The sequence below is a fragment of the Stegostoma tigrinum genome, chromosome 16 (genome assembly GCF_030684315.1).
Source record: "Stegostoma tigrinum isolate sSteTig4 chromosome 16, sSteTig4.hap1, whole genome shotgun sequence".
Taxonomy (NCBI): domain Eukaryota; kingdom Metazoa; phylum Chordata; class Chondrichthyes; order Orectolobiformes; family Stegostomatidae; genus Stegostoma; species Stegostoma tigrinum.
The window spans coordinates 5,163,390-5,173,843 of record NC_081369.1 but is presented as its reverse complement, the minus strand read 5'-3'; the positions used below and the strand labels follow the sequence as shown (position 1 = coordinate 5,173,843).

The window sequence follows — 10,454 nt, the reverse complement described above, 5'->3', positions numbered from 1 at the left end:
AAATTATGGGATTTAAATGTATCAGTTTTAATGGTATTTAGGGTGAGTTTGTGTCTGGACTGTGAGTTAGTAACTAGTGGATTTTTGTGTGTCTGAACTAAACAGCTAACTGTGTATGTATTTCTGTAACAATCCTGAGAAACTTTTAGTTTCACTGTTAACTTTGAGTAGCCCTGTGAAGATCTTGGGTAAGAATGATTATACAGAACAGTGCCTCCTCAGAAGAGAAAAATGCAGAGTTAGATCCTAAGAGTGAAGAGTTAGTATTACTTTCCAGATAAAGACCTGGAAACAGTAATTTCAGATAATTATAGTAAAGCTCAGGTGTATGGTAGCTCCAGAAAGGAGTTACCACAATTCCAGTTTAATAACCAAGTCCCAAGTTACTTAAACGAACTGAGGTAGAGAGATATTGAGTACCACCTGAGTGGCATTTTGCGCACTGCACAAAAGCCATACTTTTTCTTTCATTTTCAAGGGGGTGTTGTGAAATTAATGGAATAATTTTTTTACTGTGTTTAAAAATTTTTTGAAATTACTATATGTAAATAATTAGGATTATTCTATATTTTCATTTCTTTTAGAATAATCTTCCATTTTGTTGTTAATTACTTTATGTTGCCTTATGTTATGATGTTCCAGCAAGCAACCATTCCTTTGAAACCAAAAGAAATGAAATTGATCTTTCAAGCTGGATTCCTGTCTGGGACCTGACATGTTTGGTAATATCAGCTGGGATCATAATCACTTCCCCCGTGCCCCCCCCCACTGAAGATGCTGGTCTAGCCATTAATATGAAAGCCTTACTGAGTTTGTGGCCAACGCCATAGGCATCAAAATATTGAAGGTTACAGTATTTTCATCCCCAGCCTGCCTACTGATATGCTACTGCCCTCTCAACTCTCACAAGTTACTAACGTAAAAGCTGCAGACAGTCTCAGCACATACCCCCTCCCCTTTATACAACTTTATCCTGCACCTACCTTCTTTCACCGATGGGTGAATTAAGAAGTTTGAGTTTAACATCAAGAGCTTGCAGGAGTCACACCGCTTTGTACAGAGCTTGGAGCCTACCTTTTCCAGCAAGGGAGTGGTGGCCAACTCCTTCAGCACATTTGTGGACATCAGATGGAACAGCTTCAGTCGCAACGTCAGAGGAGCAGGACAACTGACACTTCGGGTGGGGACCCTTCAGAGATGGGGGAGGGGAAGGGGACTCAAATAAATAGAGGAGGGGTGCTGCTGCCTGCCCTGTTGTGTTCCTCCAGCTCCACACTGTGTTATCTCTGACTCTAGCATCGGCAGTTCTTACTGTCTCTGAGTGAGCAACATCAGAGTGTTGCTTTGAAAGTTCGGGTTGCCAATTTACAAGGTCATTTTGCTTCTATACAAACTCAAAAGTGCTGCTGTCAGTCTTGTAGATTACAATGTGCAGAGGAGCTTGCAAGGTGTCCAAGCAGTCCACCAACTGGGATTGCTGATAAGTCACTTCAGAGAACTGGGTGTGACAGTAGCTTCAGGGAGCACCAGCTGACTATCCCCTCCCAGGATAACAGATTGGAGCCGTCCCCTCTCCTGCCATTCTGTCACTTTACTTGCTGAAGCTTGTCACTCAGCAGGATCATTTCTGCCTCTGCCAAGATGGTGCGGTCCAAAGCAAGGCTTTCTCAGCCCAGAGCAGCTCTTTGTCAGTCTCCAGAGTCATCTGCTGAGAGTTAGTATTGTTCTACCAGGTATACTGCAATCACTGGAGTAACGTGTGCATGCAGATAGGTAAAGGGACTCACAAGGCAGTAACTAAGGAAATGCAAGCAACTATTCACTTGACTTCTACACACAGCATGATTTCCTTTAGCATTCTAGTGCACAATATTAATTTGGTGATAGTTTTCATTTTCGTTGCGATGGCCATTGATGGCGGAAAGTTGGGGTTTGGAGTGGGTGGTGAATGGAGAATTAATAGTGAGTACCAAAGGCTCATCTGGTTTTAAAAAAATCCTGTCTGCAGTGTCTCTGGTTTCTTCCTTCCTTCCTGATCCTTAGGCTGCTTGCCATATGGTTATTGGCAAGGGCTGTTGTTTCATGATGCAACAAACCTTAATATCCATTCTGCTGAGTATTGTGGAGATCTCCCACTGTGATTCAAACAGCGTAGTTTCAGCACGTTCATGCTCTGCTCTGTCACATTTTATAATGCCGTGTGCCTTTCATTGTACGTCTGCTGACCTTATGTGTGTGAGTTACACACATTCATCATTCAGTGGCTTTGAATGGGTTCAATAGCAGAACCAGTCCTGAAGAAGGATCATTAGACTCGGTGTTAGCTCTGACAGATGCTGCCAGACCTGCTGAGTTTCTCCAGCAATTTTTGTCTTTGTGTTCACTGGCTAGCACTTTTTGCCTAGCAGCCACCATTGATTATGTCTAGGTGTTTCAAATGCAGCAGTTATAGTGCACTGCCTGTTATGATCACAAACCGGCTAGGAACTAGTCATTTTGTTTTTAACGTCAACAAAACTTGAGAATAACGCCACAGATTTCATAGTTTTGGAGGATCATAGAACCCTTACAGTGTGAAAGCAGGTTGTTTGACCCATCGCATGCACACTGACGTGCCAAAGAACATTCCACCCAGACCCACATTACCCTGCATTTCCCACGGCCAATTCACCTAGCCTGCACATCTTTGGACTGTGGGAGGAAACCACAGCACCCAGAGGAAGCCCACGCAGACAGTCACCCAAGGCAGGAATCAATCCCAAGTCCCTGGCACTGTGAGGCGCTAGTGCTAACCACTGAGCCACTTGCTACCCTCTGCTAATAATGTTAATAATACAGTACCTGTACAATTTGTTTCTAAACCCCAGAATTATCGTGGTTAATATGGGTAATAGATTATGATCATGCACACCAAACAGCATCAAAATGGATCCCACAGATTCTTAGCAATTCTCCCAAACGTAAATAAAATGATGAATTGCCAAATCTCATTAAACTGCACAAGGCATCACAATTACTGGTCTGGCCTTGGAACTTCCTCTCAAGGACTGATCTGTATTACCTGTGTCAACAACTGCACCTGTTTCGGTTAATCGCCCTCCTCTGCCCGGTATATCCTGAAACTGCACAATGCACTCATTCACGAAGTTAGCACCAGCTCTTCTTCAACACAGCTTCACCAAGTTAGAACTATTCCTGGATTTCTCCCTGAGCTCCAATCTTGCACAGTGAAGTCCAGTAAATATTGCTTGTTTGCTTGATATCACCTCTGTCAGCTTACTGAAGTATTAATACTTGCAGGCATCTAGAGAGCCCCTCGTGTCTTCTGCCACATTGGAGACTTTCCCATTTTCTCCGCTCCGCATGCTTTTTCTGAATCCTTGACATCAACATTTTAGCTGTTACTAATTCCTAGAACTTCCTCCTGAGTTCTGACAGCTACTCTTGACTCCTAACTAAGTCACCTGCACCAAATCCACACAGTTCAGCTGCACCCTCCTCCAAAGGCACAGTCAGCTGTAACGCTCCTAACATGGAGTCTGCCTCTGTCTTTCGTCTTCATGCACTGGCTTCCCCTCTGACTCTTTCTCCAACTTTCTGAATGGTTTTACTTTCACTTCCGTCACCCTTGAACCATTCTGGGTGACCTAGTGAAAACTTTGCACCTGTATCACAGGGCAGAATTGGATGTGTAACCACCCAGCATCTCTTGGGACTGTGTGTGCTCTGAATGTCACTATTTACAGATTGCTGGCTTCTGAACACAAACAATACTTGCAAAAGATAGGATTCAAGGGGCATGGAGAGGGTGACTCCCCAGGGCAGGGGAGTCAAAAACTAGAGGCATAGGTTTCAGGTGAGAGGGGTAAGATATAAAAGGGACCCGAGGGGTGATCTTTTCACACAGAGGGTGGTGCGTGTATGGCATGAGCTGCCAGAGGAAGTGGTGAAGGCTGGTACAATTACAGCATTTAAAAGGCATCTGGATGGGTACATGAAAAGGAATGGTTATAGGCCAAATGTTGGCAAATAGGACTAGATTTATTTAGGATATCTGGTTGGCAGGGACCATTTGGACCACAGGGTTTGCTTCTATTCTGTACAACTCTGATTCTATGGTTCATCAAATGCCACAGGATGAGGACGTCATGACTGCAGCTGGGTTGCCAGATATACATCATTTTTTTGTCTATGGTCACACGGCAGCTGGATGTTGAGGAAGTGGAATCTCTTTCCCAGTTTCACTTCAGGGCAGAGTAAACATGGAACACTCGAAACAAAAGGTGCACTTATTCATTGACATCTTGGACCATAGGGCTGCTGGCATTCCTAGAGAAACCGCAGTGTTCAACTGTTCTCTCCAAGGAGAGAGAATAAGATGTAGCTAGCTGTCAACGAATGAACAGCATCAAAGGTCTTCCTTTCTTGACAGTGGATGTCAAGCTCTGACATGTTGTGCCACAAACCGATGGAGCTGCAAGCCAATGCCCTGTATCGATCCTAAAAGGTTGTGCTACATACTGGAGAAAGTAGTACAGCATTTTACGTTTAGCATAGCAACATCTTCCTGGCACCCGTCTTGCCAAGCTGCTGATGGAGTAAAGACATAGTCTTCATAATTTCTGCCCATTGGTCAATTCCCTTATTTGAATTGGTCTCATGAGTTTTTTTTCTCCAGTACACTATTGCAGTGAGGCAATATAGGCAGAAGTCAGAAATAGGAGGGGTGCAGTAACAATGTTGGGGCTGTACTACAGGCCTCCCAACAGCGAGCGTGAGGTAGAGGTATAAATATGTAAACAGATTATGGAAAGGTGTAGGAGCAATAGGGTGGTGGTGATGGGAGATTTTAATTTTCCCAACATTGACTGGGATTCACTGAGTGTTAGGGGTCAAGATGGAGCAGAATTCGTAAGGATCATCCAGGAGGGTTTTCTAGAGCAGTATGTAAGTAGTCTAACTCAGGAAGGAGCCATACTGGACCTGGTGTTGGGGTATAAGCCTGGCCAGGTGGTTGAAATTAGAGTAGGGGACGACTTTGGAAATAATGACCACAACTCCATAAGTTTTACAATACTCATGGACAAAGATGAGAGTGTTCCTAAAGGAAGAGTTCTAAACTGGGGGAAGGCCAACTATACCAAAGTTCAGCAGGATCTGGGGAATGTAGATTGGGAGAAATTGTTTGAAGGTAAATCCACATTTGATATGTGGGAGGCTTTTAAAGAGAGGTTGATTAGCGTGCCGGAGAGACATGTTCCTGTGAAAATGAGAGATAGAAATGGCAACATTAGGGAACCATGGATGACAGGTGAAATTGTGAGACTAGCCAAGAGGAAAAAGGAAGCATACATAAGGTCTAGGCGACAGAATCCAGATGAAGCTCTGGAAGAATAATGGGAATGTAGGGCCAATCTGAAATGAGGAATTAAGAGGGCTAAAAGGGGACATGAGATATCTTTAGCAAACATGGTTAAGGAAAATCCCAAAGCTTTTTATTCAAAACAAAGAGTATGAGGGTAACTAGAGAAAGGATTGACCCACTTAAGGACAAAGACGGAAAGTTATGTGTTGAGTCAGAGAAAATGAGTGACATTCTTTTAACGAGTACTTTGCATCGGTATTCACCAAGGAGAGGGACATGACGGATGTTGAGGTTGGGAATATATGTTTGATTACTCTAGGTCAAGTCGACATAAGAAGGGAGTAAAGTGTTGGGTATCCTAAAAGGCATGAAGGTGGAGAAGTCCCCAGGTCCTGATGGGATCTATCCCAGATTATTGAGGGAAGCGAGAGAGGAAATAGCCGGGGCCTTAACAGATATCTTTGCAGCATCCTTAGTCACGGGTGAGGTCCCGGAGGACTGGAGACTTGCTAATGTTGTCCCCTTGTTTAAGAAGAGTAGCAAGGATAATCCAGGTAATTATCGACCGGTGAGCCTGACGTCAGTGGTAGGGAAGCTGCTGGAGAAGATTCTGAGGGGTAGGATCTATTCCCATTTGGAAGAAAATGGGCTTATCAGTGATAGGCAACATGGTTTTGTGCAGGGAAGGTCATGTCTTACCAACTTAATAGAATTCTTTGAGGATGTGACAAAGTTGATTGCTGAGGGAAAGGCTGTAGATGTCAATAAGGCATTTGATAAGGTTCCCCATGGCAGGCTGATGGAGAAAGTGAAGTCGCATGGGGTCTAGGGTGTGCTAGCTAGATGGATAAAAAACTGGCTAGGCAACAGGAGACAGAGAGTAGTAGTAGAAGGGGGTTTCTCAAATTGGAGACCTGTGACCAGTGGTGTTCCACAGGAATCTGTGGTGGGACCACTGTTGTTTGTGATTTACATAAATGATTTGGAGGAAGGGATAGGTGATCTGGTTAGCAAGTTTTCAGATGACACAAAGATTGGTGGAGTAGCAGGTAGTGGAGGGGACTGTCAGAGACTATAGCAGAATATAGATAGATTGGAGAGTTGGGCAGATAAATAGCAGATAGAGTTCATTCCGGGCAAATGCGAGGTGATGCATTTTGGAAGATCTAATTCAAGAGTGCGCTACACAGTATATGGAAAAGTCCTGGGGAAAATTGATGAACAGAGAGATCTGGGTGTTCAGGTCCATTGTTCCCTGAAGGTGGCAACGCAGGTCAATAGAGTGTTCAAGAAGGCATATGGCATGCTTTCCTTCATCGGACAGGGTATTGAGTACAAGAGTTGGCGGGTCACGTTACAGTTGTATAGGACTTTGGTTCAGCTACATTTTTGGAGTACTGCATACAGTTCTGGTCACCACATTACCAAAAGGATGTGGATGCTTTGGAGAGGGTGCAGAGGAGGTTCACCAGGATGTTACCTGGTATGGAGGGTGCTAGCTATGAAGAAAGGTTGAGTAGATTAGGATTATTTTCATTAGAAAGATGGAGATTGAAGGGGGACCTGATTGAGGTCTACAAAATCATGAGGAGCATAGACAAGGTATGTGCGGAAAGTTCTTTACGCAGAGGGTAGTGGGTGCCTGGAACACGTTGCCAGTGGAGGTGGTAGACGCAGACACGATAGTGTCTTTTACATAGAACATTACAGCACAGTAGAGGCCCTTCGGCCCTCTGTTGTGCCGACCTGTCATACCAATCTGAAGCCCATCTAACCTACACTATTCCATGTAGGTTTTAAGATGTATCTGGACAGGTACATGGATGGGCGGGGAGCAAAGGGATACAGACCCTTAGAAAATAGATGACAGGTTTAGACAGAGGATCTCGATCGGCGTAGGCTTGGAGGGCTGTGCTGTAATTTTTTTTTGTTCTTTGTTCTTTGTATCTTTTGTGCTCTACTGTAGAATCGTTCAGTGTGGAAACGGGCCATTTGGCCCAACAACTCCACACTGACTCTCCGAACAGCATCCTACCCAGACCCACCCCGTCCCTGCAGCCCCCACAGCTAATCCACCTAATCTACTCATCTCCAGACACTAGAGGTGATTTAGTATGGCCAATCTGTCTTACCTGCACAACTTTGGACTGTGGGAGGAAACTGGAGCACCCGGATGAAACCTATATAGACATGGGGAGAATGTGCAAATTCTGCACAGACAGTTGCCCAAGGCTAGAACTGAACCCAGCTCCCTGGCACTTTGAGGCCGCAGTGCTGACCACTGAGCCACCGTGTCACCCCTGTATCATAATAATGGAGCAGGCTTGAAGAGCCGAATGGTGTAAATCCTCGTCCTCCTATTTTGTATGTTTCTGTGTTCCTTTCTGTTTTCAAAACCCTGGAATATAGGCCATCAGGGAAATGATTTTGTAAACTAAGTTCTGTTAATTTCTCCAACGCTATTTCTTTTTAATGCCAATCTTCATAACTTCACCTCCTCATTAGGTATTAATTCCTCACTACTTGTGGATTTTGTTCAGTATTCCATTCAAATCATGAAAGCCAAGTGGTGAAGAATAAGGCTAAAGCTAATTTTGTACACCTTCATGGGCATTAATTTACAGAAATTCACAAGCAACTCATAAGCCATCAATCAGTCCATTCCTAGTTATATGTAACACAAATCCTCAACTAATTTCCACACCTACCTACAATTTATTCACAATTAACAAATAGAAAGCTCAAGTGTTTTTAAACAATCTGATTTGCTTTCTCAGTTTCTCAATATAAAGGACAGCATGGGCAGTCACAGTAGTTAGCACTGCTGCCTAACAGTGTTGGGGACCTGGGTTTGACCCCTATGTTGGGTGACTGTGGAGTTTGCACGCTATCTCCATGTCTGTGTGGGTTTTGGCCAAGTGCTCTGGTTTCCTTCCAAAGTCCAAAGCGTCACTAAAAATCACCATTCTTTTGGTCACATAAGAATTCAAGCTCAAGTGTGCATTTATCCAGGCTTAACTTTCTTAATCCCTCGGAGATATCAAGTACTGTAAATACTGGAGTCGATGTTTCAGGTCAGGACCCTTCATCAGGACTTTCTTAATGTTTTAATGTTTTGCAGGCATGTAAAACACTATTTCCTTTAGGATATTTCATTATCTCCAAAACATCAAAAAATGGTATATTGACAGCCACTATAAATTTTAAATTGTGAGGATTTTTGCTTTAAATTCAGTTATTAGACTTTCTGTGGCTTTTATTTCATTACCTAATGTACTCAAGTTATGACTCTACTTGCATTCTTCAGTCTGCTGTGACTGCTACTCCAGCATGTCTATTGGAGGCACCTCCTCCAATATTTAATAGGTTTCTAACGTCGAGATCACTATTAGTGCCTGCACTGTGCCTTTATCACCCCATTCTGCCACCCCATAGATCTCATTCGTGACCACCATCTTGAACATTCAACCAATATTTAAACTTGTTGGTAGGTGTTCTGGCATCTCTCTTAATTGCTGGGTTTCTCCATTCACGGGATCCCTCTGCAGCAAATGTTACTAGTACTGTTTCTGGGCAATTAGTCTGTAGATAGAGCGGTTCTATCGTATGTGTCATAATAATATAACTATCCATACGTGGGTCTGTTGCATTATGATTCTCTGGATCTTCACTGCAAAACACACAAGCATTGACACACAGTGCCTTGTTTGCTTTGAGCAGCTAATCAAAATTCAACATTTTGGCATAATTCTGAGTTGTTGTTAGGAATGAACTCAAACAGTTTGATTGGCATGTTTGACAAATACTGTCTTACCATTGCAATGTGTCATCATACCAGAAACTTTCAATTCTTATGGTACACTAAGTTTCCTGAAATATATTGCAGCCGCATTTGTAGATGGTACAATTGTAGGTCGGAAAGCGGGGATATAGTTAAAATGTGGGCAAAGATTTGGTTGTTGCAGTACAATGTGGAAAAGTGGCAGTCCACTTTGGCAGGAAGATGCAGCATTCAGAATTCAAAGTGAATGGAGAGAGACTGCAGACAGGTATAGGCGCTGTTATACATGCATCACAAAATGTTAACTGCTCTTTTATTTTGTGGCCTTTTTTGGCTTGATTTATTATTGTCACATATACTGACAAATAGTGAAAATTATCATGTGAAATCCAGGCAAATTGTGCCATACATAAGATTAAATCTTATAAAATTTCTTTCTCATGCTGCTATACAATCCTTCAGTGTCCTCTGAACTTCCTTTGCCTTGATCAAATCACATTTCCCTGTTTATAAAGCACAGAAGCATGCAACCAAATATAACGAATTGTAGTATCTTCAAGGATAACTATCACAGAAAAACAGAAGGCAATTTGGGATTTGTCCAGAGAATAACTGTTAGGGATTATCAGTTCAACCAACTGAATTGAATGAAGGGTCTAGGCCTGAAACTTTAGCTTTTGTGCCCCTAAGATACTGCTTGGCCTGTTGTGTTCATCCAGTCCCACACTTTGTTATCTTGAATTGAATGCTTTCGATGAACAGCCAATTGCCAATGTAGCTCTCAATTTTCAATTCGGTTGATCATCTAAGATTGTATCCATTTAATTGATCACCATATGATTCCTTTCATGGAATCCATTTCTGAAGGAACTATCTGCTGTGGTATTTATGATTGTGATGTTCATGTTTTCACATATCTCTAAGTTGTCACTTCCAAGTTTTCCTCTAATGACCATAGTAACTTTTTTGTCCTTTATAATATATGACTGCACAAAGACTAAGCCTGGTTGCTGAATCCATATCATACGGAATGAAAATATTTCTAAATGCGTACTTCTGGATTTAAGGGAGCTACCTTGTTGAAGTCACTTGGCAATGAATAGCTTACCATCAAATGTGACAGCATCCTCTTCAGTATTTATTTCATACTTCTAGCTAATTTTTTCTTGTAACCTTACATCAATCATACCTGCATCTTTGAGCTGAATTTTCTCCTCCATCAAGGAGAACAATTAAATTTTCTATATAGTATGAAAGCAATTTATTTCCAACTAAATCAAATTAACTAGTGCCATTAATACTTCTCTA

The 10,454-nt window shown here is 42.6% G+C and overlaps 1 protein-coding gene and 1 long non-coding RNA gene across 9 annotated transcripts in view; one reads left to right on the top strand and one right to left on the bottom strand.

Annotated features, from left to right (window-relative positions):
* The window catches only part of LOC132210630 (uncharacterized), a 34,700-nt gene extending 33,591 nt beyond the window's left edge, over positions 1-1,109 (bottom strand). Inside the window, exon 1 of the long non-coding RNA XR_009446769.1 lies at positions 984-1,109. This is a non-coding gene — a long non-coding RNA (uncharacterized LOC132210630). The remainder of the gene's footprint in view (positions 1-983) is intronic.
* st3gal2 (ST3 beta-galactoside alpha-2,3-sialyltransferase 2) overlaps positions 1-10,454 on the top strand; it is a 297,050-nt gene that overhangs the window by 65,695 nt on the left and 220,901 nt on the right. The gene's annotated exons all lie outside the window — the stretch shown is intronic.